At 42.4% G+C, this 27,919-nt stretch overlaps 1 long non-coding RNA gene across 2 annotated transcripts in view; it reads right to left on the bottom strand.

Annotated features, from left to right (window-relative positions):
• The window catches only part of LOC140121135 (uncharacterized), a 135,544-nt gene that overhangs the window by 20,709 nt on the left and 86,916 nt on the right, over positions 1–27,919 (bottom strand). The window contains exons 5-7 of one of the 2 annotated variants that reach the window (XR_011854033.1): positions 14,204–14,339; positions 10,398–10,533; positions 7,694–10,314 (exon numbers count right to left, since the gene is read on the bottom strand). This is a non-coding gene — a long non-coding RNA (uncharacterized lncRNA). Of the gene's footprint in view, positions 1–7,693; positions 10,315–10,397; positions 10,534–14,203; positions 14,340–27,919 lie in introns of those variants that run through there. The other variant, XR_011854034.1, reaches the window with a different exon arrangement.

The raw sequence follows: 27,919 nt of genomic DNA, 5'->3' as shown, positions 1-27,919 counted from the left end.
GCGCCGATGCGCCACAATCTGATCACGTGCGCCAAAATCCCGGGGCAATTCAGGGAAAATCGGCGCAAATCGGAAATATTCGGGTAACACGTCGGTAAAACGCGAATCAGGCCCTTAGTAAATGACCCCCATTGTTCTTCACATACTATTGTGAAGAACACTGTTCTGCACTAATGTCTTCTGATCACTTAGCAGATGTATGGAAACATCTGCAATGTGTTCTGCAATGATTCTTAAGTGAAAGCTCGTTCTCGAGCAGGCGAAATACTCGTCTGAGCAACGAGCTGTTTCGAGTAAGCTAATACTCAAACGAGCATCAAGCTCGGACGAGTATTCTTGCTCATCTCTACTAATCATATAATACGTTAATATTAAACACCCAGATTTCATTATATGCAGCACCCCATATTTAATTGTACTCAGCCCCCAATTTTTATACAATCATTTATACAGCCCCTAAATTTTAATATATCCAACCCCCTAATTTATTTATTTGATAACAGCCCCATATATTCAGAAGCTCCTATTAATGAACAGCCCTCCATATACACTAACACTCCAAATGAAGCTGATTCTCCTCATAATTTGTTTATAAGCCTCAAAATACACAGACCTTCCTTACACACTGTCAATAAAAACCCTATAAGCCCAATACGAAAATAAAAAGATGAACTTATACGAATTGCGACTTTTTAGGTGCCAGTCCAAGCCTCCAAAGATCTATGGAAGGCTTACGTAGGTGGGGCAAACTTTAGACCTAGAAACATGAACATGAAAGGACATCTACCACCAGATGCTGTCATGCTCGTTACCTTAGGGGTTCTTCTGCATCGTTTTTGTGCTCCTTTCTAACGTCCGTTTATCCAACAAAACAACTTTATAAAAATATGCATAATATTATAAATTAGTAATATAATGATATCACTTTTCTTGCGCAGCGGGCAGGAGACCAGTGCGGCTGCGCAAGGAACCCCGATGGGTCTCCCGCCGGCTGCACAAGAAAAGTGCTGACACGCATGCGCAAGACTTGCAGAAAGCCAGGTGACGTCACCGGCTGTCTGCTGCGCTTGCAGGAGGGACATTCTATGAATTTCTATTACAGGAGCATACATAAATTATTAACGCCCGGAGCCAGGAGATGCTCAGCTTCCGTATGCCTGAGCGCCTCCGGTTTATTACCATATTTTTTTAAAGTTGTTTTTTTGGATAAAGGGAACATAGAAAGGAGCGCAAAAACAATGCATAAGTACCCTAAGGTAACGAGTATAACAGTGGGGCAGTCTACAACCAGTAAATCTGGTGGTAGATGTCCTTTAAGTTCCCTTTTGCTTGCATGCCCATTCACTCCCACATCCAAATGTTCCCTTCCCCTTTTTTAGGCTGCTACGCCTGCTATCCAACCGCTAACCCCTTTCCCAGAAGACAAAAAAAACAAGGTTGGATAAATATTGGCCACAGCTGCCATTTTATTACAAACAACATATGACTAATAATTTTCAGCACCTTTATAAATTAACATTTTATATTAAATTCACTTACTATATATTAATCTCCAAAAACCCAAGTCTCAAAAGGAGGAGGTCCTTGTAGCTACAAAAAAGAGAGTATGCCATTGTACCCACTACCAGATATTTTTACTACTGTCACTTCTGGTTTGAGGGCACCAGACCCCCACTTCAGGGTCGGCGCTGTGGGTAGGCAAAGTGGGAAATTCCCCAAGGCCCCATGAAAAAGGAGAATCTTTTCTTTCAAATGAATCTTGAATTTTGTTTCTAGGTGCCATGGATCCAAAGATATTCAGGTTCAAAGTGAGAATTTCAGGTGCCATTTTTATATATAAAAATCACTCCCAACAGCGGTTTAACAATTAATATCTCCGTTTTCCTGACACTTAGAAACACAAATTTAGATAAAAGATATAAAAGAGGAGACTCTCGTCTTTCATAGGAAAAAAGAAGTGAGGTTCTATGTGTCACAGAGCCAAAAATACAGCCCCCTGAAGTGTGCGCCCCCCCCCCAATCCAGATTCTCAGCCGGCAGCTGCAGGGAGAATTTGCTGCACACAGGAGCTGCTGCACCTCACAGATAATGGAAATATTCACTTTATATGTTACTACATTTTGAGAAGGGATAATATCAACTAATATTCATGTTTTTAGCCCTTCTCTATACAGAACTATCTAAGAACACACTTTCTCTCTTATTGCCTTTTATTTTCTGGACTGATACGATGAACATTCGATCCTCTTTGCCTAATGTCGCTACATATTATTACCGCAAACCAGAACGTAAAGTTATATGTAACACCAAAAACACACCCATCTTCTGAATGAAAGTTTTTATTTCACACCATCCTCCATTATTTACACCCATGTTATGACGTTCTCACTCAGATTCTTATGAAGCGCGGAGGGTTCTGTTATTGTGCAGATAATACAATGACGACATCTAAAAGTGACTTTTATTATCTCATTAGCTGGGTTTATAGATATTTAGTTATTTATTTGGGTTACCATTTTGTAAGGAAGCATACAATGCTAGATCTGTGTGACGCTCAGTGCAATTTTCTGCAAAAATTGTTTGGTGTCCCCTGTGGGTTTAACGTTCCCTTTGCTGCATATTTTGGTGAATATCCACATGTGGGGTCTGTGTGATCTCCTCACATCTTACTGTTTTAGGAAAGTATATTTTCTTTATACAGGCAGTCCCCGGGTTACGTACAAGATAGGGTCTGTAGGTTTGTTCTTAAGTTGAATTTGTATGTAAGTCAGAATTGTATATTTTATAATTGTAGCTCCAGACAATTTTTTTTTTTTGCCCAAGTGACAATTGGAGTTAAAAATTTTTTGATGTAATTGGACCAATGGATTATCAATAAAACTTCATTACAGACACCTTACAGCTGATCATTGCAGTCTGGGACTATAGTAAAGCCTCCAGAGAGCTTCACCAGAGGTCACAGTGGGCAGAGGGGTCCGTCTGTAACTATGAGTCGTCTGTAAGTCGGGTGTCCTTAAGTAGGGGACCGCCTGTATAAGTATTCTGGATTTATACATATTTTAGAGGAAATTTTGAATGTTAATTGCCAAATGCATCGCCTGGTTGTCTGCTTTCAAAATTATATAGGTTTTATGGCGCATTTATTTTTTTGTTTTATTAAAATTTTAAATTTTAGTGATATTATGTGGATTTACTTATGTGAACATATCAATATCAATTTGTGAACTCTACAAGTGTCCATCTATTACATTTTGGAGATGTGAAGGTAAACATTTTCTGTTTGGAGCACATTTTTTGCCATCAAAGTCAAATTTTAATAAAATGTTTCAGTTTGAATCAAAATTGCATGAAGGTACCTATGTCTATAAACTCTAAAATGCAATTTTGAAAATGGGGGCAAGTGTCTGCTTTCAGAAAATATTTGGTTTGTTGGGTTTACTTTAATTCTTTTTGCTGTCATTTCAATTTTATTTTTAAACATCAAAATTATGAAAATTGCTCTGGTCAATAACGCAAGAAAATATCCAGAAATGCTGTGTGGTGAAAAGGTTAATACCCCTTGGTTGAATTCCCGGGTGAAGATGCTGATCATCCATCTCCTGTCTATGGGGCACATTTATTTACCTGATCCAGTCGCGATCCAGGGGTGCGTTCTCCGACGAGGATTCGGGTCTGCCGGGATTTACTAAGGTCCGTGCTGTGCACCCGATATCCACCAGGTGTTGCTGCTGCGCAGAGGTCCACCAGAGTTCACCTTCCTCGTCCCAGTGCATGTAAGTGCTGATCTTGCGACACAAATTCTTTTTTAAATTCCGTGTTTTTTCTGAATTTCACGCGAAAGCCGGACCGATGCGCCAAAATCCCATCACGTGCACCAAAATCCCAGGGAAACCCGACAAAAGTGCGCGATTCGAACCCTTAGTAAATGAGCCCCTATATATCTATCTGTCTAGTTATCTATCTCCTATAATCTGACAATTTATATACCTCGCTTTTTCTATATCTATTTTTCAATCAATCTTCTATTTCTCTGTATTTATCTCTCATATCTATCTTCTGTATATATAATCTACTTTATAGTTCTGCATTTAGAAATCTCTATCATCTTTCATATTTATCTTCTATCATTATAATTAATAATTCCTTTATTTATATAGCGCACACATATTACGCAGTGCTGCACGGAGCTTGTCAGATCAGTCCCTGTCCCCATGTGGCTCACAATCTATTCAACCTACCAGTAAGTTTTTTGAGTGTGGGAGGAAACCGGAGAACCCAGAGGAAACCCATGCAAACATAGAGAGAACATACAAACTCTTTGCAGATGTTGACCAGCTCTGCAAGGCTGTAGTGCTAACCACTAAGCCACCATGCTGTCCATCAATCTCCCTATCATCTATCTATCTCCTATAAAATTCTCCCATATTACAGTTTGTTTTACCATACTAAAGGAGCCTCTTACTGACTGTGATTGGTCATAAAATAGTTTTACTTTGGGGTCCCACTTTTACTTTTGCCCAGGGCCCCACTTTGTCTAGAACCGGCCTTGCCCCACTTGTAGTTTTGGCAAACCCCCCTCCCCCCCATCCATTTTAAACCACTCCCTGGGACACTGCCCATCAGGAAACCAACAAACGCCACAGTATTTCCAAGAAACAATGTTTTCCATCACCTGAAATTTCCACCAACTCAAAGGACCTCTCACCCTGCCCTCCCCTAGTTGCCATGACAAAATAGAATCACCTACCTAATCCAACAATACACTTTTCCCTGCTCCTCACCAAATGGCTAGCGGTCGTTTCCTGTGGCGACCGAAAACCCCTCCTCTTGACTACTCCTGCTCACTCTAAATCCACCCCCTTGCAATAGTCCCCTCCCAACAGGCCCTATCATCCCAGCATCCCCTTCATTGGGGCCACAGTCCTGCCTCTCCTCGCCCAGCTCCATAATGGAGGCCGTCCTCCCTGTGCTCCCAATATATATCATAATGTCCTGAGTTAACATCTGTGGATGTGGCGTTCTGTCCTTTCTCACTGGAAGCTGAGTTATAAGTAATATCTCTTCTTCAAGGCTGTAGATAGTGGTAACCCAAACGCAACACCCCTGCCGATGCAAGGCACAGCGGTTGTTGCGAATACCTCCCAATATGTAGCTCGCAACCTGTGTGGAGTCTGATCAACCCCACAGCAGGTCACTACACAACACGGGGAACATTGCAGCGGTAGATACTTCCTGTTAAGGCAGGAGATAATTGTTTAATGTGATGTCTTTCCATCAGCCAATCACATCGGTTCTAATATTGGATTGTAAGCTGGGATGCAATAGGAGGAGTAACCACCACCTGACCAGTGGGAGCAATAAAACCTCTGGTCAGGAAAGTTCTAGACTCAGAAGGAGACCCAGCTCCCCACACAGAGAGAAAGGGAGACTAGTCAGTCTAGTGAGGTGAGGCAGAGTAGTCAGACCAAGCAGTCAGACAGAGTAGAGCAAGAGAGCCAGCTCACTACCTAAGCAGCTCTGAGGAGTTAGTGAGAGTAAAGGGGTATCATCCTACTTTCAAGGGTGATATCTGAAGTAACCCAGGGCAAGCTGAAACATCCTACTAGGACACAGCTATCTCCCAGCCTGCCCTTGCATCCAGGCTGGTGATCAATCCCTGTGGTTCCCTCTCCAAGTGCATCCCCAGCCTTCTACCATTGTCAAGATTCGTTTGGCACGTTATCTATTGTTCCTGTCGGTTCCAATAAAGAATTATAAGTTACTTTTGTACAACATCTGCCTCCGTCTGATCCCTGCTACTACGGCTGTCACCATCACGGGCTCCCTATCCACTACACAGGGACTCATACTCCAGACCCCAAAGGGTTGCCCCAGGGAGAACTACTATAACAGCCTCTCCGTCATCATTTCTTGCCAACACCACCTGCTGGAGGACAGCCCTTCGATCCCCATACCAAGCACCGTGACACTAGCGTGCCTAGGCCGCAACTCCGGTATCCCGGGCCCCGGCTGTCTCCAGGCCCCAAGACAAGGCTAGGCCCCGGTGGGGGATGTTGCAAGTGGCGTCACGAACAGGATTTCTACTTCTGTGCCTTATTCTGGCACTAGAGACTATCCTTTATTGAAAATTTACAATGTAAACGCTGGACTGCTCGCAAAGCGGTCCGACGTATTCATGAAGGGGCGCTCGCCCCTAGGCCGCATCATGTTTCAGTCACAGCCCACAATCCCGCCCCCTCATGAATACATCGGACTGCTTTGAGAGTGGTCCGGCGTTTACATTGTACTCCGCCGCAGTGTTAGATAGTGTTATCGGAGGTTTTTGATAACACTATCATTCTAACACTGCAGCGTTTATTTAAGCACTAGGAGCTGCTTACTTTAGTAAACAGCTCCTAGTGCCGAATTTATGGGTGACAGGTCCTCTTTAAGAGAAGTTTGTTTATTCCCTGGGTATGTGGGCTATGTAACTGGGGGTGGGCTACAGGCATGGGTGGCATCAAGGGGCGGGCTAAAACTGTTAAAAGCAGGTTGATGGGGAGAGCTTACACTATTTCCTGCAAATCTTCCTACCCACCCTTCCCTCTTTTGCAATTCTACCTAATGTCACAGCTGTGGGTCTTTTATCAGCATGACCTACATGCCCTCAGGCTGGCATACAGGTGCCCGGGTTTATCTTCTAGATTTAACAGTGCTACTCTATGAGTAGAAGTTATTTGTTATACAGTTTAATAAAGCTGTGGCTGACTTCCTAGTCATCATGCCACAAAGTTTAAAGGTTAAATGGTGTCTGTGGTCATTTCTGGTTGGAGTTAAAGGGGCAGTAGGGTGGGCCAATTGGGGTTCTGGAGAGAGTTATGCAGGCAGTCTTCCCGCCAGTAAACTTTTGCGGACTGTAACTTCTTGCTGCGTAGCACAGTCTTTCTGAAGGTTAACACTTGCAGTGTTAGAGCAGCGGTCTCACAGCACAGCAGAGCAGACACAGTTCTTTGCTGGGGGTTAACACGGTGCTGGAGCAGCGCTCTGCAGCACAAGGAAGCAGCATAACATAGTCTGAATTGAAAGTTCAATCACAACATTGGCCTTAACCCCATGAAGCAGCAGGGTTAGGTAACACAGTTCAATAAAACACAGATAAATATGCCACTATAAGGCACAGAAGTAGATCCTGTTCGTGACGCCACTTGTGACTTCCCCCATCGGGGCCTGGTGGTGAATGGGGCATCCTTGGTGGTAACAGCCTTACACAGGGATCACTCAGAGGCAGAGAATGTGAAGCACACAACTTACAGTTCATTTATTTGGAACTCTGCAACTGCCACAATAGCAGTAACATCAAGTTTGTGGTTCCAGCCTCCTGATTTATATGTGTAACAGTTGTGTCTATCAACAATTCTACTGCAGAATTGCCTTGACCCACTATAGGTAGGGCACAAGGTGAACAACCCCCCCCCCCCCCCCGCACTGGGCAAGCCCCCTTCACACCTCTCTATGCCTATGTGGAGTATGAGGATACATAATTGCAATTCTTGACATTGCACCATAAATTGTGATTACTTTTGAAGGTGTATGCCAAAAAACTGGTGTGCAAGCCCTGTTAAGTATCCCCCAAATAATTTGTATGCTACAGAAATTACTATTATGGTTCAACAATGGATTTTATTAAATGTTGCATTATAATATAACATTTTACACAACTTTTTCAAAAATATATCCATCTAGGATTTCTTTAGGAATATGTTTTTGTGTAAGCGATATGCATCCAGCTTAGCAAAGATAAACAGTAACAGAATAATGGTGTAACCTGCCAAAAATATACAGGGCCACATTTATCACTTTTGTGCGCCGAAGTGTAGTAGTTGCGCCTAAATTCTGGCGCACTGTTTTCCAGAATAATCACAAGCTACAACCATCTGTGATAAGTATATTTTCTGCCTCTTATTAATCACTTTACTTTAACACAGTTTAGGCGCAATTTTGGCGCAGTTTAGGCGCAATGTTAGATTCGGGCACTTACATGTGATCCTGCTACAAGCTCCTCTCTGCTTCTCCCACATCCCAGAATGAAGATAACACTCACAGCAGCACCCAGGTGTGTGACACCCTGCACCCAGTGACCTCCTCAGCAGGGGCTTCTCCTGGAGGGGATCCCCCAGTGCTGGTCTCCTGCTGCACCCCTGTAATTCTGCACAATATCCCCCTCAGACACTGTGCAGAATTACATGGGGGACACTTGTTTGTAGTATCTGCAAACTTCTGCAAGCTTCTGCAAACTTGTGCAAAGTTCTGTCTTGCTCTTGCTGTGAGCTCAGCGTTTTGCAGAATATTTTGTGATGAACTGTAAATAGTCTGCAGCTCCTGTCTGTAATGTATCTAATGTATCTATTATATGTTCCAGTGTTTGGCTGAGCTTTGCTGCTAGAAATGAGCTCTTCTGCAAAGGGACTCAGTGCTTACTTCTCAGATAACGCCACCTTCGGGCTGGAGTGTTTTTGCGCCCGTTTTTGCGCCTAAATGAAGACGTTGCAAGTGATGAATATCATTAGGCGCAGCATAACATCTGGATTGGTAAGATAGATGAGGGAAAGCTGGTTATTTGTGTTGCGTGGCTAGTTTGGCGTTTAATCGCAAAACTGGCGCAAAAACGGTGCGCCTGAATGAAAATGCGCAAAAACAACAGAAAAAACGAGTGATAAATGTGGCCCACAGTATACTTTGAGTTTTTCTACAAACAAAAGAACAAGACAGGTAAGGAATGGGAAGTAGGAGTTTGGTAAGGAGAAGAAGGTGGGGGGCATTGGGGGTAGGAGACCTATATGGCCCTAGTCTTGCGCCTACATTCTCGGCTCATGTGGGTTGCCGCCTGCGGTCAACCAGTCATGGAGAGCGGCAGTAGGTTGAATCGAGCTGGACCAGGTTGTGTGGAACTGCTCATATCTGCCATCGTCGCTTGTCCTCAGTTACTCCATATGTCTAATTGAGTCTCTATAGCGCCTCTATCCATTGCAGTCTGGTGGGAGCTTCAGTGGATGTCCATAGCCTGGGAATTATTTGTCGCATGGCCATGAAAAAGTGGCGCAGCAGGCTTTTTTTGTATTTTGTAATAGTTCCAGGAACCATGAACAGAAGTGCCAACTCTTGGGTTGGTATGACACTTTGCAGGCGGACCTGTTGTACAGATGGAAGAGTGCTGGCCAGAGGTCCTGTACAGACTCACACTCCCACCACAAGTGGAGCATAGAGCCCCCTGCGTTGCCACATCGCCAACAAGTATCTGGGACAGTGGAGAACATCCTATGCAACCTTATTGGTGTTCTATACCATTGGGTCAGTATCTTATAGTTTAATTCTTGCAAGCGACTGGAGTTCAACGACTTATGCGTCAAGATCAGCACCTTTTGCCATTGTGTAGGGGTGAATGATTTATTGAGATACCTTTCCTAGATACTTGCACATTTGGGTGGAGAGTCCACTGTGTCCACTCTCATTAACATAGAGTACACCTAGGAGATTGCGTGAGATGGTGCAGAGGGGGAGAGGCAAGGGTCCTCGATAGAGAAGTGGGTTACTAAGTGTTCTGATGATTCCAGGGTAGAAACATAGTTACGGATTTGAAAATATAGGAGCCACCTGGACGTAGGTACGCCCAGCAGGGTTGTCACCTCAGTCCAAAAATTACTATTATTACTTGATCTATTTATTTCTGAAATGTAAAAAATATTAGATTTTGTTAATTTTTATTTGTTTGGCAAACTTAAAGGGGTTTTCCCACGAACACAAGTTAGGCGCATAACTTGATGCTCAGTAGGTGTCTCAGTGCTGAGACCCCCACAGATCACGAAAACAAGGGGTCCAATGGTGTCCTCCGTTGCACCCCTCGTTGCTTCGTCAGACTAATGGAACAGACAGCCGCGCATGACCGTTCTGCTTCATGAATCTCTATGGAGCTGACGGAAATTGGTGAGCGGCCGCCTGCTCCATTAGTCTGACGGAGCGATCAGGGGTCTGACGGACTCCTCGTTTTCGTGATCTAACTTGCGTTTGTATTAAAACCCCTCTAACTGTTCATTACCCAGAAAGCTCTGACTCTGCTCGATCAGCTACTTGATCAATGTCACGAACAAGAAAATTTCCATTCTCTGAAATTTCCAGTTTACCACAAGAGGGCAGCGCAGCCTATACAATATAACATTATCCACACCGTGATCGACACACATAATAGGAAGAAAAAGAAATGCTATAGAATAAAACAAAAATCTTCTTGTTGGCTTGTAGATTAAATCTTGTTCTGTTTCCATCTTTACCATCTGTGGCCTGTGAAATGTTTGGTTTATTTTAATTACTTAAAGGGTCATTAAAGGGCTTGTCTGAGATTTTTCTAAAAGTTGAACACTTACCTCTTATACTTATCACCTAGTTCCAGAACTCTGGATCCCACAACTAAAATTCTCTTAGATCTTGTAATAATTGTGCATACAGGAAAATCTCATTTTCTTTCCAGGTGCCGGCTTTTACTTTGAATGTATTCTGTGACTGGAGAAATAAGCGGATTTTAAGATTTTCACAAAAACTGTGCCCAAATTAATAGTATAAGTTAAATTCAAGCAAATTACTTCTTTCTCCACTTCTGCTCTTTCCATTCCCTTTCCTTATTCTCCATCCCCTCCTTTTAACTCTTTATTCTTTACTGAATTCTGCCTTGCTATCAGGATGGACAGAAGTTTAGTTCGGTGTCAGATTACAGAAGAGCCCTGGAGGAGGAGCAAAGAGTCACAGCAGACTCCTGATTGGCAGACAGAGCCTGCGGATGGGAAAGGAATGACCAGAACCTGTGTTTGTCCTCAAGTACACCCACTGGACTGCTGATGACTATTGCAGACAACTGTAGAGTAGGTTATAACAAATTTATGTAACCTCTCCTATATACTGAATTTTGCATAATATTAGACACAAAAAAAGTTTTGCTAAACAGTTCCTGCATTTTATAGTCCAGCACCACCCAACCCGCCTGACCGCTGTCCTGGAGATCGTCACTAAAAGGTCACTGCACTTCCTCTCCTAACATGTGTATTACATTAAATTTTCATGCTGCCGGCTATAGGATGGAGGGAGGGGATGAGAGAGTAAATTATCTTCATACTTTCACTGGTTATATAGCAGAGCTGTGTATCTAAGTGAATGGATGTAGCAAAGCTGTGTGTGTAGGTGCATGGATGTAACTGACCTGAGTATGTGACTGAATGGATGTAGCTGTGCTGTGTAAGTAAATGAATGTATTAGTGCTGAGTGAGTGAACGTAACAGTGGTTGTCTTTGTGTGAATGGGTGTAGCAGAGCTGTGTGTGTGGGTGCATGGATGTAACCAACCTGAGTATGTGACTGAATGGATGTAGCAGTGCTATGTAAGTGAATGGATGAAGTAGGCTGAGTGAGTGTAACAATAGTTGTCTTTGTGTGAATGGGTGTAGCAGAGCTGTGTGTGAGTCAATGGATGTAGCACAGCTGTGTCTCTGAGTGAATAGATGGATATTGCAGCACTCTGTGTGTGTGTGAGTGAATGCATTTAGCAGAGCTATGTCTGTTAGTGAGTTAGTGAATGGATGGATGTAGCAGCACTGTGTGTGAATGGATGGATGTATGAACAGAGCTGTGCTTGTGTGTGACCAGATGGATCTTTTAAGTTGATGTTATATATATTTTTTATAGATGAATAAATCTGATTTAGTACTGTCCATGTTACAGTCCAAAAAAATATAGTAATCATGTGACCGCATTTGAAAGGAATATTATTTTGTAGGAATTGGGGTGGGTAACAGATGTCAATGCTGCAATATGTATGGGGAGGAGGATTATATGCTAATAATTTGCACCTGATTTTCAGAACATCTGGACATGGACATCATTTTCTCTACACGTTATATATATATATATATATTTGTGTCATACACTGAGTTGGCAAATACTTCAAATGATTGAAAGCGTTTCCAGCTGTTGGCCCGGTCAGCGAGGGGTTAATAAATAATTGTTTCTCAAAGTGTTTTGCTGTTGACATCAATTAGCAGCAACATTTCTAACAAGAATTATTTAATTAAACCCAAATGACTGCTTTTTGTAAATAAGAGCGCCTATTAATTGATGTACGGAGCCCTTGTGAGACTGCACGCTTGAAAGATACTGATCCTCTCTAATTTAGTGTCTGAGTGTGGAAGCTGTTTAAAAATTGCTATTTTTTATGACATTTTTTTTTTTACTCATGCCGTCAATAATTACATAGCAGAAGTGTATATAATTATCATCAGCTGGACAAGAATTTCACCAGTTATTGAGACAGCACCACTCTTGTCCATGGCCATGTCTGGTATTGCACCAAACATACAGCTGTGTATATGCAGCCTGGACTCTGAACATAATAGTGATATATGATGCAAGGAATCCCTGCTTCCCCACAAAATAGCAGTGCCAAACTGTGATTATGATTATACTTAAGCTCTGCTGTTCTGTGGGGAAGCAGGGACTTCTTGCATCATATTTCATTTGGAGACCCATCTTGGTTAGTTACTTCTGATCAACAATCCTTACACTGAGTAAGTCTACAGAAAGTGGACCAAACACAAAGGGACATACAGACAAGCAGAGTCAGACAGAACCAGGCAGGGGCATAACTGGGAGAGGCAGGACCCCACAGCAGACTTTTGAATGGGGCCCTTCTATGCCCATGTACACTCTTATACTTATATACACAGACAGCAAAAACATACATATAGTATACACACACCACATATACATACATACAAACAGAATATACACACGTACATGTAGTCCAATAAAGACCATTGCAGCATATACACATCATATATACATACACATACAACAAATGCACACTTAAATACAATACCATATACAGACACATAGCATATATACACACCACACACACACACATACAGCATATACATACCCATTACCCCAGATGCCGGGCCCCCTAACACTGTGGGTTCCCTGTAGTTACGCCCCTGGAACCAGGTCAAACCCAAGAAGCTCAGAATGGAATAACAAGAAGAATAGTCAAATAACAAAGCAGAGGTTAGATACACATTATAGCAAAGCGATATCAGGCAGAAATAAGGAAAGGTATAAGGAGACTAGTAAAACCAGCAAGGTGTAATGGAACTAGGCAGAGATATAAAGGGAGTTCCTGGACGCCTCCCCCAGCAGCTGAATGAACTGGCCACCCATCCCTCAAGTAACAGGTGAAACACAACTGAGCTCTAAATGACAGCACCCAGCTTTATCAGGCAAAAGGCAACTGCAAGGCAGTTGTCAATCAACTCCGAATGAGCCAGCAAGCTAAGTGTGCGTTCACACGGGCAATTGACAAGTAAAACAAAAAGAGAAAATGATAGCCACCTAAACAGAGGAAGACTTTAGCATGGATGTTACGGTGTGTATATAAATCTTCATATAAGAGTGTGTGTAATGTGTGAATATCTGGGTGTGCAGCACCACCAGGCTACATTATACACACTTGAAAAAGAAATAATTTCGTATTTATGTATAATAGAAAAATGGGTGTGGTTAGGGGTGTGGACAGGGGCGTGGCATGGGGGGAAATCACCATTTTCTACGCTGTGACCATCAAATCATGCAGCTTTATATGTTACTTTTACATCGCGCTGCATACAAGTCCTTTGTACTTTTGGGCACACACAGAGCCGACACACATCAGAGTTCATTGTTCAGATAGAAAAAAAATTTTAAGCTGTGGGATAAACATTTTCTTACTGGAAATATATAATAGCAGCCTCTCGACCCATAGAACATATTCCGGTAATTCTCACACTTAGTATAAACCCTGGAGGCCTCCGATAGCTCTTTATTTCCATAGGAAAATAAATTTGGCCTCCATGAGAAGATTACTGGTGATAAATGAGATCTAAGGATGGATATTACATGCTTCACTGCTTCCCAAATATTACATTATTACTCAATGAGTTTTACTATCGCAGCAGAAAACGCTTTGCAGCCTGTTGCAGGTTTAAGATAAAATATATAAGATGCTCCCTATTCCTACATCTCAAATTCTATTCTGTCTCCCTATTGTTCCGGACCAAACATAAGTGCTGGTCATCACATGATCACTGCCACCAATCACTGGACAGTAATCTTCATAGTCATGTGACCCCCAAGGATAATGACTTAGTACTCACAGTCTGACCGTTACTTAGTATGAACACCATTTGCCATCAAAACTGCATTCATTGTTCTCGTTGCACAGTTCTTGAAGGAATTCAGCAGGGAAGTTGTTCCAAACATTTTGAACCAATCGGCAAGTTTGATACTGGCCTGTAGAGAAAATAAAGAGAAATTCTCAATCTCTCATGCATATACATAAACCTATAAAACACATACAGTACATATACAAGGGTTCCCCCATGACCTACGAAGGTCCTCCAAACTGCAGAACTAAAAGTGGACAGAAGAGACCCCCACCTACTTTCACAATTAGCTTCATTCTAGTACCATAAGGAAGAAGTAAATGTTATTAAAAAATTAGACTTGAAATCATCCACAATTTTCATACCGCTCAAGGCACTTGGCTGTTTTAATCTGCCAGTAGAGGATTATAATATGGGCAGTATAGGCGGTAGCCCAGGCCCAAGCCTTCTAGGGGCCCATGGCCAACCAAACCACCTACAATTTTATACAGTAATAACAGAAGGATCTTCAGCCATGAAATCCTCGCACATCTGCTTCTGCTCTAAATACATATGCTCTAAAAACACAATAAGGCCCTTTAAAGGTCCTGAAACCACAGACTGAAGCAGGCAGAAGGGGCGCATCCTCTATTTTCCAAGATGCTTTATTCTAGTACCAGATGTAGGAAGTGACTTGTAAGGGATACAATATTCATACAGCCTAGGGCCTATGGCAGCCTTAATTGTCCCCTTCATACCCAGCGGCAGGTGACAGGTCTACAGAAGGAACTACAGCCCTTTTAGACTTTTCCTAATGTGTTCCATCTTTTAATGGGCACAAAAATTATATTTTAAATTTGATTGTGCCCTAATAAAACTGTTCCCCATCACATTGAGCTGCTAGGTTCCTTTTACAGTAGCTTCTCTGGGTCATAGAAATCCAATTTATCAGATAGCAGAACCTTTACAGAATAAAGAGGGCGCATCCTAAATTTGTGTGAAGTGTAAAAACTGCAGGATATAGTTCTTTATTAAATATAGTTTTAAACATGGAAACAATGTACAGGGAACCTAGAACAAATGCCAAATGCTGAGGAATTGCTAAAAAAAAATTCCACTAGCACCATATTCTTACAGGCTTTGTTTTTGCAGCTTTCACAGTGAAATGTCATCAGAAATTGACCTAATTAACCATTACTAGTATGTTGTGAAGAAGATTAACACCTTCCAGGTGGTGGCTTCATCCAGAAAATCCACTTTGAAGTGAGATGTAAATTGGTTGTATGAAGTCATGGAGGCGGAGCTCAGCATTGAAGTCAAGCTCTCCCCACCTCATAACAAAGGAAATCTGGTTAATGATGTGTCTGGATGCAGGACCATCATTTTCAGTGAAGGGGGCATTCTGAAGTGAGGAAAGCTTTACTTCAGTGTTAAACTCTCCTCCTCCTTGACTTTATACAACCATTGCATATCACTTCAAAGTTGTTTCTGGACGATGCCACCGCACTGGGCCATGAAACAGACAAGATTTAGAGGGTGTTCAGCTGCTTTATGACATACTAGTAGTGCTTTATTAGGTCTATTTCGGCTGACAGATTCCCTTTAATTCTTTGGGTCCTATGGACAGATTTATATAGGTTTATTAAAGAAAAACCAACAGCAAAATCCACCAGGGACATTACTCATAGATCCAGGTCCGTTGTTCATTGGTGTCTGGCATAATTTTGCTCCCTGTATGGCTTGAATAAAAAGATATTCCCAGTTTGTGAGTTAATAGTTTCCTGGGACTTATGGTGCTCCAGAAGTCTGTTTTTTCATCTCCAGTGACGGCAGTGCCAGTTTTATATACATTTTTTGTGTTGTTGCTAACAGCCTTTGAGCTTTTCTGTCTCATTAGCATAATTTTAAAAGTTGATATCAGACGGAAGGAGGGCATGGATAAGAAATATAAGGAGATTACCACAGTCACGGTGCCTGGATCTATGCGTGAGTGTCCCTGGTTTATCATAATGGATTTTGTTGGTAGATTTCCTTTAATTATAATTAACATTTAGTTTCCAAAACAGTTGACTTCCTGGTGACACATTCCCTTTAGAGTAACTCTGTACTGTTCACCTCTCGCTTTCCATGTGATTTCACTCGCTTGCAGCTGACGCGGTGATGTCATCTGTTGGCAAGAGAAGTTTTTCGACCTGTTGTTCCCTCGCTCTTTCCTCCTGCCAGCATTACAGAACACAATGCACGGATCATAATTCTGCCCAGTAAGACCCAGTCCTGAAAACCCAGTGACTCAACGTGTTATTGAGGTTGGGTACAGCGCATACATATCTCTGCTGGCTTTCTATCATGGAGCGTTCCCTTCTACCTTTCCTCCTGGCTCCTCCATGGAGACTGCAGCCGCTTTTCATTGAATGGCCCCTTGTGATTTTACGAGTCGTATGTTCTCCGGCAACCTGGCAGAGGCAGGACGCTCTTTTTCCTCTCCGCTCCGACTCCCCCCCTTATATTACTCTTTCCCTCCTCCCCTATATGGGTAATTTGAGGATAAAGTCGCGGCTCGTTCTTTAGCTACGTCTCCGCTTATTGGTGAAAAGGAAAGAATTTCTGTAAACATAGAACATGTGAGCGAGGATCAGCTCCAAAGCTACTTTAGGGGAAGATTTATTCTTTGTAGGAATTAATATTTCATATTTCTATATACAGATGGATAGATCTATAAGGGTCACTTTTGATTTGGTTCCGCTCTCATTTTTAATACTTTTCAGTTTCAGACATTTGTGTAGAGAACATTTCCTTGTGTTCAGTCCATAGTGAAGAAATAAGGCTGAAGTCACACATGCAGTTTTTGTCATGTCTTCGCGTCATAAGCAGCAAATCCACAGTGAATCAGCATAAAACGCCAGATGCACGGTCACCACGATCGTTCATGCAGATTTAGAATGAAATTCAAGGCTACCTGTACATGATGGTTTGCGGTTCTTGGACCGTAAATCATGGATCCGTGGTCCGTTTTTGCAGCCTGTATGTCATCTGTGTGTAATCCGTTGTTGAGCCAACAAAAACGGTCCACAAGTCATCTCTGTATGTCATCTGTTATTTGCTGATCCCCCAAAAAACGAAAAGCTGGTAAGTGCTTAGGGTCATATAATTGTGTTAAATAGCAACTAATATGCAAATATAGACCACATTTGGTCACACTGTAAAATCCGTATTTTACACGTTACCGTACACATCTACGGGCAACGGGCAGGAATATGACCTTCTCTGAGTTTTCTGAAGCCTCTATATGTGAAAAGCAGGTTTCACCCATGTGTCCTTTATAATATTGGCAACTGGTATGGCAAAGGATCTCTTAGGTCCCACAACTTAAAGGAAATATGTCAGCAGTTTTTACCACACAAAGCTGCAGACAGAGATCTTGATATCACTGATTTGCTGCAAGGCCCTCCATTTTGTTCTGATTAAGAGCAGTAGCAGACTTCCATTTTCGTTCCACAGCAGTTACTCAGAGCAGAGAGGAGGGGCACTCCTGTGTGAGATCTCGCACAGGAGTGCACTATAATGCACAGACGTAGAGAAAAATAGGAAAAAATATCTCACATACCCATATATGCAGAAACTTGCTTTGAGGATAGTGGAGGCTTGTTTGGAGTGCTCACGTGTTGCTGGCTTGTTTGTTCAAAAATAGTCCAAGTAAGAAAGAGTTTAAACTTTATTCTTCAGTTTTATGGGATGTGCCACGTATACTCTTTCTTACTTGGACTATAATGCACAGAATCCAGCTACATTTCTGGAATATAATCAAGGGCAGCACGTGGCTGAGTGGTTAGCACTACAGCCTTGTAGTACTGGGGTCCTGGGTTCAAGTCCCACCCAGGTCAACATCTGCAAAGAGTTTGCATGTTCTCTCCATGTTTGCGTGGGTGTCCTCCAGTTTCCTCCCACACGCCAACATACTAGTAGGTTGATTAGATTGTGAGCCCCATGGGGACAGGGACCAATTCAGCTAACCTAATGCAGCACTGTGTAATCTGAAGGCGCTATATAAATAAAGAATTATTATTAAATTTATATCTCACAGTGCGGCTGCTACTTTTAACACTGAGAAGGTTACACAGATCTCCAGGATCAATACCTAACACAGTCTGCAGCTTTGTATTAAAAAAATTAATTAAAGGACCTGGGTGCAATAGTCATATCACCTATCCATGTTGCCTAGATCCATATTATTGCACTAACAACCATATATAATCTTATAATTTACTAGATACAATTTTTTTTTCATAGAATCTTGTGGAAATAGAAAAAGACATATACCAAAATGGAGGTATTCTACTGTGGAGGTATTCTTATAAATCAGAGACACCTCGTAACATGCAAAGTGCGTACAGGATGGTAATATGGACTATGAACTTGTATATTACATTTATCCAATACACCAAGAAGTACTAGAGTTCTACATATTCTATATGGAATGTATACACCCTTTAGTCCAATTACAATAGAACCCCCCGAAGTGTACACCTGAGAAATATCTACAGTCAGGTGAAAGTTTAGTGTGGTCCCACCAATGATAGTGTCCTAACGTTAACATGTGGGTTCAGATTTCCCCACTCAGTTGGGATCGTTCTTGCTTTAGAACATTTGGGATCTTGGATAGTATAATAGTGATATAATAGACAAGGCATTTTATACAGAGGAACAGAACAAACAGGGCACTTCAGGCCAAGGCACAGCGTGAGGGACTGGGCACAACAGAACTAATTTGGATAGAAACTTGACAACTCAGAGTAATGGTCACAGAATGGCAGACACATGTGGTCTCTGGCGAAAGACGCCTAAAGAGGGTTTCAGATTGCTGCTAATTCACAACACCTGGCTGTTTAGAAGGAGGCAAATGGCAGAAGAAAGAGTTTTAAGATGTGGAGGCGACCACCTGTTCCCATAGCTTCGGGCCAATAGAGCCGGGACCACAGCTGAGTACTGGATAATAAGCAAAGTAAGAAGATCTATGGATGATCTGGTACTAAGTCCATGGGAAGATTTACCCATAACGTAACCCTGGGGGCACCATGACAAACGCCTCTAAAAGGGCAGAATGTCATTTTATTACTGTATAAATCTTCTTAAGATGTCACATGTATACAACTTTACCATTACCATCAGCCATTTGCTGAATCATGGCCAGTTTGTGCCACTACACCATCATGGCCAGTTTGTGCCACTACAACACAACACCCACACACGGTAGTGCTTAAAGTGCCCTCACAAGGTAGCCAGTGGTCACACTGCCCTGATATGGTAACAAGTACTTAAAGGTCCCCCACATGGTAGCCAGTAGTCACAGTATGCCGACATGATAGCCAGTAATGACAATACCCCAATATGCAAACAGTGAAAGGAAAAAAAACAGAAAAACAGAGGACGGCGCCTCGAGTGATATCTTCCAGCAAAGAAGAAGAGTAAACCCAACCCCTATGTGCGGTGCTTACCTGTCGGAAGTCTTGTTTCAAGCAAAATGCTCCAATGTTGGGGTCAGGAGGTAGATGGTGTTCCTCTTGTCTAAAAAAGTTGGATCCCAGAGTAGAGGAAAGCAGCCACTAGCCAATGATAGGTTTCTCACAGGTCCCAAAAATAGGGAACTCGGGATTAATTGAACAGAAAAGTAGAAAAAAGTAATGGCAGAAATTGTGGCGCTAGTTGTCCAGGATATTTACCAACTCTCAAAAACGAGGATGATAGTAATAATAACAATTTTATTTATATACACGGTAAACCAAATAATTAAAACATAAGTGAATTAGTTGAAGTCCTCACTGACGCGTTTTTCGGGCAGAACCCTTTCTCAAAGTGTAGGACAAAAGTGTCACTTGTCAACTGCCAGGTAGCACCTGTACCAGTGACCCTAAAGCTTCTCACCAACAACTGATTGGATAATATCCAGCTTTTTAACATTATACCATTGTGTACAGGGAAGATGATAGAGTGGATCCAAGGGTACGTATAGCCAGTACTCGTCAATGTGTGTCATGACTCTTGTTCTTCCACAGGTGAACACATCGGGGCTCATTTACTAAGGGTCCGTCGGACGCATTTTCGGCGGGTTTCCCGATGATTTCCGCTTTGCCCCGAATTGGCCTGGGATTTTGGCGCATGCAATCGGATTTTGGTGCACCAGCGCCGGCTTGCACGCGACAGAAATCGGGTGGCGTGCCGTCGGACAACCCGACGGATTCAGACAATCGGCAGAATCAAAAAAAAGGATTTGTGTCACCAGATAAAGCACTTACATGCACCAGGAAGAAGAAGGTGAACTCCGGCGGAGCTCAGCGCAGCAGCGACACATGCAGGAACACGGGCGCACGATCTTAGTGAATCACACAGGACCCGTATCCTCGTTGGACAACGCACCGTGGGATCGCGATGGTAAGTAACTCTGCCCCAGTATTTGGCTTTTTATTTTATTTTATAGCTCTTCCTTCAGAGCAAAATCTCAAATATTGCATAAAATACAGACGGACCCTAACTTAAGGACAACCGGCTTACAGATGACCCCTAGTTAGACAGACCTCTGGATGTTAGTAAATTACTGTACTCTAGCTCTAGGCTGCAATGATCAGCAGTTATCAAAGGTGTCTGCAATGAAACTTTATTGTCAATCCTGGTTTTTATGACAACCCATAAGTTTTAAAATCCAATTGGCACAGAAACCAAAAAAATGTTGGCTGAGGTTACAATTATAAAATATACATTTCCGACATACAAATTCAACTTAAGAACAAACCCACAGAACCCATTTTGTACTTAACTCGGGGACTGCCTGTATAATGGTTCTCCCATGGAACACTATGAGCATTATTGGGCTCTTGAGAAAATCTTTCATCTATATACAAAAAAGGTCTATTTTTACACGGAATGATGGGAAGAAATATCATATCTTTCCACAGCTATTTATTTTTGGTAAATGTAAACCTTCTTAGATTTGAAGTAAAATAATCAAGATCAGTACAACTAATTATTGTTCAACATTATGCAAAGTAGTGCAATTTATAACTGTCACTCGGCCTACCCTTCTCTTCTCTTCCACCCATTTGGACATGTGTTGTCAATTCCAGCAGATTCCTTTTTTGACTCTCTATTAGCCTGACATCTGTAAGAGTTGAAACTCCCGGATACACATTTCACGGTAGACCAGCCCTGCTAAAATAGGACGGTGCAACTGACATTAACCTAAAGTGGTGGCATAAAGAGTAGATTTGGCTCTGATAGACTATGTTCTACCAAGTATTACAGGCCACAGCCATGCTTCCTCTGGTCCGTGGATCTACTTTCGACGGAACAATCAATATTGGTGATTGGGGCCATCATATTACATCACCTGTGACCTTTAAATCTCACCACTGGCCCATGACATGACTGACCCAATAATGATTAGTGGATAAATCCTCCACCTTGTTTATACAGATGCCACTCGTTGCATACAGGTCCCTTGACACCGAAACCTCGAACTAGGTGCAGACATAAAGATTGGAAACACTATTGCAACCCAGGAACTTGCAGCAGGGGTAGGGTAAAACTCCCTTTTTAATTTTAGTCACCCCAGCCAGAGATGGAACGAAACTCTATGCAGCCTGAGGCGAGCTATAGAATGGTACCCCTATCCACCATATCAGGTTATTTTTATTTTTAGTAAGTGGGTTCTCCATGCAGTGTCTCACTATTTTTAAGTTTCAGGTCCTGCTTTATAGCAGTTGACACTTGTGCTGCCCCCAATCTTACTGCAGTTGGTGCTGCCTGAGGTAAGAGGCTCAACTCGCCTCATGGATGGTGCTCCCCTGACCCCAACTCCTTACTGGGTTTTCCAAAGTTGCTGCAAAACCCCTTCAATAAAATATATTTATATGTAAATTCACGAATTGGGTGTGTTTGTCATCATCCTATTAATTGAAATTTAACCTAAACGCACAAGTATGACACCCAGACTTAGGGTTAACCATATACAGAATCTTTGTTTGCTGTCATATATGTCTGTCGCTGACCTTACAAATGAAACATTGCACACCCATCATCCAAAACTTGTAACGCTGCAACCTGCGAGCTGACATTTGTTAGGGACCGTTAATGAGGTGTCACTTTAGCAGCTTTCCTCACTTGGTGTCTCCATAGACTAAGCCCCTGCTAAGCTGCCTTGATATTCTCACTCCTCAGCGCTCCCGGACGAGATCCTCCTGAGATAACCTATTCCTTTTCCAATCTAGGGATCGAAGACCTTATGTAATGTCCTGCAAAATACAACCTCTGACATTATTAATATGTATTTATAGAGCAGCATTAATTCCTTGTTGCTGTACAATCTGTAAGGAGACTCCAGAAATTACAATAAGACAGGAACAAATGCAAGTACGAAATAGAAAACTACAGAGATCTGGAAACAAGTGAAAGTGTCCATGAGGGCTCACAATCTATACGGGAGGGTAGATGGAGACACAAGGTGAGGGAGCAGTGCAGTTATTGTGTGTTATGGGTGATCCGGGTTTTCAGGTTATGTTTGAATGTTTGGAAGGAGGGGGACAGTCTGACATATTTTGGTAGAGAATTCCAGAATATGCGGGAAGCACAGGAGAAGTCCTGGATACAGCTATGAGAAGAGCAGATAGTAGAAGAGTAAAGTTGAAGGTCCTGTGAGGAACGGAGATTACGTGTGGTATGGTAATGGCTTATTAGTTCAGAGATATATGGAGGGGACAAGTTGCGGACGGTTTGTAAGTCATTGTTAGTATTTTAAATTGAATTTGTTGTATAATGGGCATTGTAACCAGTGGAGAGACTGGCAGAGAGGAGAGGCAGAGGAGAAGCGTGGAGACAGATGGATTAGCCGGGTGGCAGAGTTTAGGATAGATTGGGGGGGTTAACTGGGAGACCACAGAGAAGAGTGTTGCAGTAGTCCAAGTGGGAGATGATGAGGGCATAGACTAGTGATTTTGTATGTACACTCTGCTAGAGATGTTCTTAAGATGGAGGTAGCAGTGTGTAGTAAGAAGCTGTATATAAGGCTTAAAGCATAAGACAGAGTCAGTGGCGTAACTAGAAGCTGATGGGCCCCAGTGCAAAGTCTGTGCCAGGCCCCCGACTGTAATGGGGCAGATTTACTTACCCGGCCCATTCGCGATCCAGCGGCGCGTTCTCTGCGCTGGATTCGGGTTCGGCAAGGATTCATTAAGGTAGTTCCTCCGCCGTCCACCAGGTGGCGCTGCTGCGCTGAAAAGCATCGGAACGCACTGGAGTTCACCGAGCCGGGCTGAGTGAAAGTAAGTGCAAGCTCCGTGACAGATTTTTTTTTAAAATGCGGCGGTTTTTCCTTTTACGGGTTTTCGTTCGGCCACGCCCCCCGATTTTCGTCGCGTGCATGCCAGCGCCGATGCGCCACAATCCGATCGCGTGCGCCAAAATCCCGGGGCAATTTAGGGGAAATCGCTGCAAATCGGAAATATTCGGGTAACACGTCGGGAAAACGCGAATCGTGCCCTTAGTAAATGACCCCCAATGTATGGTTTATAGTAATAGTCTTCTCATATGGGAAAGTGACACCATAAGGGCCCCCTAAACCTCTTGGGCCCGGGTGCAACCGCAAGCTCTGCATCCCATTAAGTTACGCCCCTGGGCAGAGTCAAAGATGACTCCAAGGCAGCAGACATTATGGAGCGGGGAGAGTGTGAAGCCAAGAATTGTGATGGATAGATGTGGAGGGAGGGATGTCTTAGGTGGAGGAAAGATTATGGGCCACATTTATCAAATCTAGGCCATTTGTGGTGCAAACTCTGACTTAGCGCTAACACGCTCCTTTAGGTGCACATTATTGTGTGTAAGTGCACCCCGACACAAAACGCAGACACTTTATAAATACATGTACAAGCAGTTTGCACATTCTTACTAGTGCAAAGTCAGATAGAAAACTGGGGAAGACACTTTGATAAACGGGGGTCTGTGAGTTTTGTTTTGTCCGTGTTAAGTTTTAGAAAACGAGAAGAGAAGAAGGAGGATATGGCTGATAGACATTCAGGAATTCTGGCTAGAAGAGAGGAAATATCTGGAGCAGAAATGTACTGTACATCTACAGTATGGGATATAATGAGCTGTTTTAGGCCAGAGGTGGAGATCGAGAAAAGTAGGGACCCCAGGACAGAACCAACTAGTGATATGTCTGTGTTGGTAAATACATGTATTTCCCAAGAAAGAACAATTCTTGATTATCTTTTCCTACGTCTGTGTTCTGCCTTTGCTCTATTAATTCTAAATGTCTAAATTAATAAAAAGCATTACAGTTAACGAGAGAAACCATATTCTCATCATGAATGAATTGACTGCAGCTGTCAAGTGTGGCCCACTCCACAACAGAGACCAATGGCCCTGCAAGTTGCTGCAGCACTAGATCGTCAGGGGAAAATTTTGCTTAATATGATTTATTTGATTATCGTGGCTCCTAAATAATGCAGCCCCTTGAAAACAGCAACACGATACATGGAATACATATTCTCATAATTGGTATAAAGCCCAGATTCCTCTACTGAATATAGAAGGCATTATGGCAACCTGCAGCCACCACTAGGGGGAGCTTAAGAGCTTCACACATACAAACTAGAGCTGGAAGACAATGTTTACATAGCAGTATTCTCCTCAATAGTAGGCAAGACTATCTATAAAACAAAACCATCATTGAAGCATAAATAGAATAAAATATAATGGAAAGATATGGTTTAGAAATTGTTTTAGAAAATACCATTGGTAAATGATCGAAAAACAATTTGATTTTCACATCATGATAAAGATATATGATAAAATATTATTTGACTTTATAATAAAAAACTGTTAGAGCTGTTATATGTTATACATGTTCATGACATTTGCAGTACGTTGTACTTTTTATGTCTTATCTACTTGCGTCATTGGTCTTTTGTTTGCACTTTTTCCTCATTAGATGTCTTATCTTGTAGATTTCTGTTACACTTCCCCTTCCATGGTGTGAAATCTCTTCTACCTGGTTGCTATTGCCCAGGACTTTCCTTTAAACCGCACCTGTAGGCACCTAGGAAAGTACCCAGATTCCTTCTACATCTCTAAAGCAGTTACTTATTGTTTTTTTATGTTCTGATACTTTGGGATTTGCACAAGTTTTCACCAGTAAATTCATATACAGTTTAGGAAAAAATTTCATATACATAGAATGTGTACAATATAAACAATAATTATATACAATGTAGAACATTCTGAGGGATTCAGCAAATGATCTTTTCTTTGAAGATTTTGTGACTGTCATTAATTTTTTTTAGGAATCATTGATGTTTATTTTTATTTTCCATGGCCCTTGCCCTTTGGCCTTATTATAGCTTTACGTGTAAAAAAATTCTATTTTTACATCATACTTCCCATTCTACTATTTGAGCTAAATGTTCATTAATGGGGCTCATTTACTAAGGGTCCGAATGCCGCACTTTTGTCGGGTTTCCCGAATATTTCCGTTTAGCGCCGCATTGCCCGGGGATTTTGGTGCACACAATTAGATTGTGGCGCAGCGGCGCCGGCTTGCACGGGACAGAAATGTGGGGGGGGGGCTGGTCGTCGGACAACCCAACGGATTCGGACAAACCGTGCAATTTAAAAAAGGTTTTGTGCAAGATCAGCACTCAAATGCACCAGGAAGAAGAAGGTGAACTCCGGCGGACTCAGCAGGGAAGCGACACATGCAGGAACTCGGACGCACAATCTTAGTGAATCGCGGGTAAGTAAATCTGCCCCTATGTGTTTCCTTGATGCCATGATTATGGATTAGTTACCTTGATTATCTTCCACACCATCAGTTCCTCAGAGCCTGGGCTCATCTATATCTTCATGACTTACTTATATCCTCATCTTTTCTATACCATCAGCACCTTAGTGCGCTGGATTACATACATTCCCATGGCCTAATACGCTGATGGCTAAGTCATGGACCTTTTTGGGATTTCTACAAACTTTACAGTTCTTTCAGTGGACACTCAGTGTTGCCCACAGGTCAGAGTTCACCAGACAGGAATTAAGGGATCCTCCGACACTCCCAGGTAGCCCAGGATGTGCTACCCTTAGTTTTATTTTAAAATGACTCAACATGGTCTACCGACACTGCAGGAAGCGAGAGACTGTGCAGCAAGGGTCATGTTTGTCATTGGAGCCATTTGAGCACCTTCTTTGGGACCCTCAAATCTTCCGGTTCAGGTGGCTGTCAATGGAAGCTCCCATGGAAGTCCAAATTTTACCCTCTTCTGACAAAGATATTGGTGTCCGCAGGACCATTGAAAGCTGTGGTAGAGCATGGAGCAAGAAGATTGCCATAAGTTACTGCTACTCAGCCTCTAAAAGATTCACCATCACTGCTCTATGGGGTATCAACGCTTTATTTTTATATGCAAAATTAATCGACGTTACAGTCACCACGACATAAAATCAACCCATAAAAACATCCCAAAGAACATACAAGTACATCACTGAAAGACATAATGTGGCACATTTACTAAGGGTCCGAATCGCGTTTTTCCATCAGGTTTTCCGAATTTTTTCATTTTGCGCCAAATTGTCCCGGGTTTTTGGCGCACGCGACGGCTTTCGACGGAAATGGGGGGGGGCGTGGCCGTCAGAAAACCCGACGGTTTCGGAAAAATCGTGCTATTTTTTTTTTTTTTTTTAAAGTGTCGCTTGACCTACACTTACATGCACCAGGAAGAGGATGGTGAACTCCGGCGGACCTCGGCACAGCAGCGACACCTCAGTGAATCGTCGGAAGACCCGAATCCTCGTCGGAGAATGGGCCGCTGTCCCAATATAGTCAAAACTGTAATGGCCACACGACACTTGGTACAAAAATTTTTATATATAGAGAGCTAGTGCATATTTCTATATAATAGAACAAACGAAAAAAGTTCTATGTGCACTTTTTTCATTTGTTCTATTATATTATATATATTATATTATTATATTGTGTAACTCTTTTTGATTATAGTTTTGTTATTTTTTCTGGGGAACAATAGAATATTATAGTATTTGATACTCAAGATGACTGACCACTTGACTGTGTTTTACATACCATCCTTCTGCCTGACTTTTGCCTCAGCCTATTTGACTATTTTCAGGCATATTATTGTTATGGACCCCTTGATGGCTTTCTTAGCCCCCCCCCCCCTCTCCCCGATTTTCCCTGTGTTTTATTTGCAGCTTTTATTTATTTATTTTTTTATACATTTCATCTCATATATTAATTTGTAATAGAATAGTTTTATTAACCCTTTTGGTGTTAGTTGAAAATAGATCCAGGCAAATGAAACTATGGTATTTTATAGCGGCAGGGTACAAACACATTGGAGCACCTTTACTCACCCGTCTCGTCGCGATCTCCGCTGTGCATTGTCCGACGAGGATTCGGAGTTGCCACGATTCACTAAGATCGTGCGTCCAATTTCCTGCATGTGTTGCTTCCCCTGCTGAAGTCCGCCAGAGTTCACCGTCTTCTTCCCGGTGCATGTAAGTGCATGGCTTGTGACACAATTCCGCGGTTTGCCCGAATCAGTCGGGTTGCCCGACGTCCACGTCCCCCGATTTGTGTTGCATGCAAGCTGGCGCCGATGCAACACAATACGATCACATGTGCCAAAAACCTGGGCCAATTCAGGGCCAAACGGAAAAAAAACGCAAAACATGACA

This window comes from Engystomops pustulosus, chromosome 3, assembly GCF_040894005.1.
Source record: "Engystomops pustulosus chromosome 3, aEngPut4.maternal, whole genome shotgun sequence".
Lineage (NCBI taxonomy): Eukaryota > Metazoa > Chordata > Amphibia > Anura > Leptodactylidae > Engystomops > Engystomops pustulosus.
This window is presented reverse-complemented; position numbering and strand designations above follow the sequence as displayed.